Here is a 6,501-nt window from a genome sequence, read left to right as displayed (position 1 = left end):
CAACCCCTTTTTCGCGTTGTGTGCAAGTGTTTGTTAGTTTGTGCAGGTACATAGATTGGAGACTTTCTTGTGCCTCCTACTGGATTAATACCTTGGTTCTTAACCGAGGGAAATACTTATCTCTACTTTGCTGCATCACCCTTTCCTTTTCAAGGGAAAAATCAACGCAAGCTCAAGAAGTAGCAGCATCCAACCATAAAAGCGCATGACAACCTCTGCTTCCCTCTGCGAAGGACCTCTTTTACTTTTACCTTCTACCCTCATACAAGAGTCATGGTGATCTTCACCTTTCCTTTTACACCTTTTCTTTTTGGCAAGCACTATGTGTTGGGAAAAGATCCAGATATATTATCATAAAGTATTATTGTTGACATTACCCTTGAGGTAAAAGGTTGGGAGCCGAAGCTATAAGCGCCTATCTTTCTCTGTGTTCGATTGAGGCTTTGAACTCATAATTATCCCATGAGTGTTAAAAATTGTGAAAGACTAGAAGATGGTTGAGTATGTGAGCTTGCTATACAAAAGCTCTTACATTGACTCTTTCTGATATTACGATAAATTGCAATTGCTTCAATGACTGAGGTCACAGTTTGTTAGTTTTCAATAAAGTTACTAATTCTATGAACGAATTGTTACTCTAGCATAAGAAATTATATGACAACATGTTGCTGTTCTAAAGATGATCATGATGTCCTCATGTATGTATTCTATTTTATCGACACCTCTATATCTAAACATGTGGACATATTTATCGATTTCGGCTTTCGCTTGAGGACAAGCGAGGTCTAAGCTTGGGGGATTTGATACGTTCATTTTGCATCATGCTTTTATATTGATATTTATTGCATTGTGGACTGTTATTACACATTATGGTACAATACTTATGCCTTTTCTCTCTTATTTTACAAATTTACATGAAGAGGGAGAATGCTGGCAACTGGAATTCTGGACCGGAAAGGAGCAAATCTGAGGGACCTATTCTGCACAACTCCAAAAGTCCTGAAATTTACGGAGAATTATTTTGGAATATATAAAAAATATTGGGCGAAGAAAATACCTGAGGAGACCCACCAGGTGGCCACAAGCCTGGGGGCCGCGCCCTACCCCCCTGGGCGCGCCCCTAGGGTTTGTGGGCCCCCTGGCAGGTCCCCGGTGTCCATCTTCTACTATATGAAGGGTTTTTACCTGGAAAAAAATCATAAGGAAGCTTTCGGAACGAAGCGTCGCCGTCTCGAGGCGGAACCTGGGCACAACCAATCTAGGGCTTCGACGGAGCTGTTCTGCCGGTGAAACTTCACTCCGGGAGGAGGAAATCGAAGCCATCGTCATCACCAATGATCCTCTCATCGAGAGAGGCTCAATCTCCATCAACATCTTCACCAGCACCATCTCCTCTCAAACCCTAGTTCATCTCTTGTATCCGATATTTGTCTCAAAACCTCAGATTGGTACCTGCGGGTTGCTAGTAGTGTTGATTACTCCTTGTAGTTGATGCTAGTTGGTTTATCCGGTGAAAGATCATATATTCAGATCCTATTATATTCAATACTCCTCTGATCTTGAACATGAACATACTTTGTGAGTAGTTACATTTGTTCCTGAGGACATGGTAGAAGTCTTGTTATAAGTAATCACGTGAATTCCGTATTCGTTCGATATTTTGATGAGATGTATGTTGTCTTTCCTCTAGTGGTGTTATGTGAACGTCGACTACATGACACTTTAATGTCTACTACAAAACTTGTTCTTGTAGACTCATATTGGACTCCGGACGCAGAGGTTTGTAGGACAGTAGCAATTTTCCCTCAAGTGGATGACCTAAGGTTTATCAATCCGTGGGAGGCGTAGGATGAATATGGTGTCTCTCAAAAAACCCTACAACCAAATAACAAAGAGTCTCTTGTGTCCCCAACACACCAAATACAATGGTAATTTGTATAGATGCACTGGTTCGGTGAAGAGATGGTGATACAAGTGTAGCATGGATAGTAGATAATGATTTTTGTAATACTCCCTCCGTCTGGGAAAACTTGTCCAAGGGTTAGTTCATTTTCATTTTTGCAAAAAAACTCACGATTTCAATCCCCTTGCTAATCACCCCCTCTTCCTCCTTCCACCCTCGCTTGCGCCCCGCTAGCAAGAACCAACTCCGGCAGACGCCGTAAGGCCCAACGCCCCCCGCGCGCACCAGCGCCAACGCCGCCCACCTGCGCTATCCCTGAGCCTCGCCTTGCCGCCCTATTAATCACAGCCCCGCCCCCCTCTGCTTCATCCTCCTCCCCGTCCCCGTCCCCGGCGACCCCGCAGCGCAGGTGTAGCTGGCGGCGGTGGAGCCATGGAACCTGCCGGTCCGCTCTGCCCGCGATCCCGTCATCAATTACGACGACCACCGATAGTTCTTCGCCCGCCACGTTCGTCCCAAGTATCGCCCGCGGTAGGAACTAGCTCCAGCCACCGCCGGCAGTCGCCGTAGGGCCCAGCGCGCCGCCACCCACCTGCGCCATTGCTACCAATCTGCGCCGCCCCTCCTCGTCCCCTCGCCCATCACCGCCGCAGGCTGTCCTCGCCCCCTCTGTTGATTGGCAGCGACAGCGGTGTCATCGCCTCCTTTGTTAATTGGCAGCATCAGCAGCCTCCTCTGTTGAATTGAAGCAGCAGCATGGCGGTGGTGGACCAGGAGCAAAGGGAGGAGAGCGAGGAGCAAAGGGAGCCATAGATTGAAGCAGCAGCGGCACGACAATTCTGAATTTCAACAACCAGAAAGCAGAGGGAGTAGCAGCAGGAGATTAGTTTCAACAATGGTAACCAGAGAATGAAGAAGCAGAGGGAGTAGCAGTAGGAGATCAAGAAGTACAACAACCAGAAAGTGAAGAAGCAGATGGACTGCAGAAGAAATAGCACCAGCAGTACAAGACTTATAGCAGATCAATAGAGCAACAGTGGCATGTTCAGTTAGCTAAAGCTTAAAATGGAAAAGTGTTACTGCTAAAACTGAAAACAAGATGAATATTGTTGTACTAACATGATTTTCTAGACATGGGCCTAAAATTTCTACACACTGATTTGACAAGCAATACTTCTAAAATTCAGTGCACAAGACCTTTCAAATTGAATTAACTGAATTACAACAAATTTGGCAAACAAATTAAACATTGTTAGAACTGGTATACTAGTTACTGCAAATTTAGATAAACACTTGTCATCTCTGAATTTGAGAGACTGTCTTTTTTCATTTTGAACTTGAATGGTGATCTCTTGATAAAAGCTTAATTTAATTTCCCCTGTAATTTACTTATTTTTCAATGTCCCTGGCACATCGTTCATGCAAAGTCTACAATCCTAATTAGATGCAGAGTAGCATATCGCTGCAATTGTGTAAGATCAAGAACAGTTACTGTTGTCGCTCCAACATTCTAAGTCTCTTTTAAAAAAACATTTTCAGTCTGTATGGCTAAATAAGAGCACATTGGTACAGTGTGGAAAATTTGCTACCGGAATCATGTTAGCTGCCGAACCCAAATGGTGATATACTCCTGCTGCCACCTTTGTCGTATTGTTCGTTCCATTTTCTTAGCTCATTCATGCTCGTGGCATTGAAAGCAACGGGTGGGCTCACCTGCACAGCAAAAAAGAAAACAATCAAACATGAAACATAAATTTGTGGATGCTAGCAAAGTGATAAAAACATTAAGTATAGCACCAGAGAACATTAAGTATTCATGAAACCTTTAAACCTCTAGTTGCCAAAATGAACAAGGAGTACTTTTAATCTCTCAAAAGGAACAACACTGTGAGGATGACATCTCTACAGCTTGCTTTACTTGATAGAGTAGAAAATTATTTGAATTTTTGTTTGCTTTACTTCTCTCCCTCTCTCTCTATCTAACTTGTTGCTGCTAGCTTCAGAAAATTGGGTACTATACATAAAATTCAATAGTGATCAGCTTGATTTGATAACAATAGTGATCAGTTTGATTTTATACCAGTAATGATCAGCCAGAGTATCACTGTTCTCAATGGCCTCAGATCATTTTCCTACTCAGATCTATTTGGACCACAGGGAACAACTTCTATCTATATATCATCATGCAACAGAACAACTAAGAGAGGGAGCTGAAATCAGTGCAAGAGCAGCATAGGTGAGTGCAAGAGTAACAAAGTCAGGACATGGTGATATACTCCCATCTCTAGATAAATACAGTAACAAAGTCAAGAATATGTTGGGCCATCAGTCAGTCTATGTAAATGCATATTCCAACATGGTCATATAGTAGCACCACTTCATATAGCAGCAGAACTTAAATGATTCCTAGATGCACTAGTAATCATTTAGTTTAAAACTTAACAAGGTTCGGTAACAATTGAAACAACGGCTTCAAAAAATAGAGAGACAAGATGTAGGGTTTTTAGCTGCTACCACAACACAAAGTCTATAGATGCTGAAGTTGTCAGTGTTAAATCATTCAAAGTAGATGATGCAAGCAATCAACATTCAATTGACCAAAACATTCAGTGTCATACAATTACAGAGTTGTTACTCCAACACACATAGCAGCACCACATGCCTACTCTAGTGCAAATTTGGAAAAATGGCACTTGTGACTACTCCAGTGCTACAATCTGATTACTTTTTTCAGTGGAGAACACAACAGACATCACACCAAAGACTATTTTTTCAGTAAACACAACAGACATCAACACTAACATTGTAATGGAATGGGGGAAATAGTGGAACTGAACTGACCACATGCAGGAGAGATGGAGCTGTGCGGTGGAGCGGTGGAGATGTGCATTGTGTTGACCTTCTATGGGACAGCGGCGCCAGCAATGTGAATTGGTCGATGGTTTAACCTTTAGTCAACAACAACTACTGTCAAAAATAATTCAGTGCATACGGTAATCTTCTTCTACTCTTACTACTTCTGTCAATCTTGGCATTGGAGGCATAACCTTTAGTCAACAACAACTGCTCCCAACTCTGAATTTTGACACTAAGAATAAGAATAAAAATTCAGTGAGTAATTTAGATTAAAGAATAAGAATAAGAACAAGGTCTTGAGGATGTTCATCTAAATTTTGCTGTGTCATGTTTCTTTAAGGAATGGCCATGCAACAGAAGAACTGAGATAGGGAGTACATTACCTCTCTCAGTAAAATAAAATAAAATTATGGAGCTGAATCTGACCTCCAGCTCTACAAACTAGAAATTATGGAGCTAAAAATTATACAGGTTGTCTCATACAGTAAAATTCAGTGAAATTTTATAAACTGGAAATTATGGAGCTGGATCTGATCTTCAAGTCAGACTCCAGACACCACAGGCACAAAAATTGAGCAGGGAGCAGCTAGACCATTAAATTTAGCTAGACAAGATTTCATAGGAGAGAGCCTGTAGTGGTGTGTGCTCTGCGCGTACCCTATGAAGAGGGGAGAGCTGCCTTTGTCTCTGCCGGAAAAGGAAATGTGAGATTTTGCTCTTCCCGGTTTGAAATTTTGCCGGCGGCTCCAACACCTACATCGAGGCGCTGGTGGAGGGCTAGAGTCCGCCGCCGCCGCCCACAACTCCCTCTTCCTCTGGCTGGACGCCGTGCCGGGGATGCTGGAGTGGTACACATTCGGCCTCGTCGCGGGCAGGGATGGGGAAAGGTGAGTATTTTAGGGAACAAATCGACGGGCAAGGATGGGAGGAGCGATGGAGCTGCGGGTCACGGCAGCGCGGCGTAGTGGAGCCGCGGATTGCGGCGGAGTGGCGTGGTTAAGCTGCACGGCACATCGGAGCGGCGTGGTGGAGCTGCGCGGTGTCGCCGGTGCCGCGGGGGAGCGGTGGAGCAGCACAAGCGGAGCTGTTGAAGGGGACGATGGACTGCGGGTTCGGTCAGAGTTTCTTCGAGGGGATTTTTGCAAAAACGCCACGGGGACAAGCTTTCCCGGACAGAGGGAGAAATAACAATAAAAACAGCAAGGTAGCAAGTAACAAAAGTGAGCACAAACGGTATTGCAATGCTTGAAAATGAGGCCTAGGGTCCGTATTTTCGCTAGTGCAATCTCTCAGCAATGCTAATATAATTGGATCATATAACCATCCCTCACGTGCGATGAAGAATCACTCCAAAGTTCTTATCTAGCGGAGAACACAAGAAGAAATTGTTTGTAGGGTACGAAACCACCTCAAAACTATTCTTTTTGATCAATCTAACCAATAGTTCGTACTAAAAGAACACCATATCATACATATCAACCAACTCTAGTGTCACCTAGATACTCCAATGTCACCGCGGGTATCCGTGACTTGATTATACGATATGCATCAAACAATTTCAGATTCATAATACTTAATCGGACACAAAGAACCTCAAAGAGTACCCCAAGATTTCTACTGGAGAAACAAAGACGAGAACATGCATCAACCCCTATGCATAGATTACCCCAATGTCACCTCGGGAATCTGCGAGTTCAGTGCGAAAACACATAAAGTGAATCAATATGATACCCCATTGTCAC

The 6,501-nt window shown here is 43.5% G+C and overlaps 1 long non-coding RNA gene across 2 annotated transcripts; it reads right to left on the bottom strand.

The window, feature by feature from the left end:
• Positions 1-1,843: 1,843 nt before the first annotated feature.
• Positions 1,844-5,888, bottom strand: LOC123077849 (uncharacterized). 2 transcript variants are annotated; one of them, XR_006436850.1, is made up of 3 exons: positions 4,745-5,888; positions 3,493-3,616; positions 1,844-2,742 (listed from the first exon to the last, which is right to left on the bottom strand). It is a non-coding gene; the product is annotated as an uncharacterized lncRNA (long non-coding RNA). The 2 variants fall into 2 exon arrangements; XR_006436849.1 differs by having other exon boundaries at positions 1,844-3,616; positions 4,745-4,991; positions 5,417-5,888.
• Positions 5,889-6,501: the final 613 nt, after the last annotated feature.

Source organism: Triticum aestivum, chromosome 3D (assembly GCF_018294505.1).
Source record: "Triticum aestivum cultivar Chinese Spring chromosome 3D, IWGSC CS RefSeq v2.1, whole genome shotgun sequence".
Classification (NCBI taxonomy): domain Eukaryota; kingdom Viridiplantae; phylum Streptophyta; class Magnoliopsida; order Poales; family Poaceae; genus Triticum; species Triticum aestivum.
Note: the sequence above shows the minus strand (reverse complement) of the source record. Positions and strands in the feature narration are given on the sequence as shown.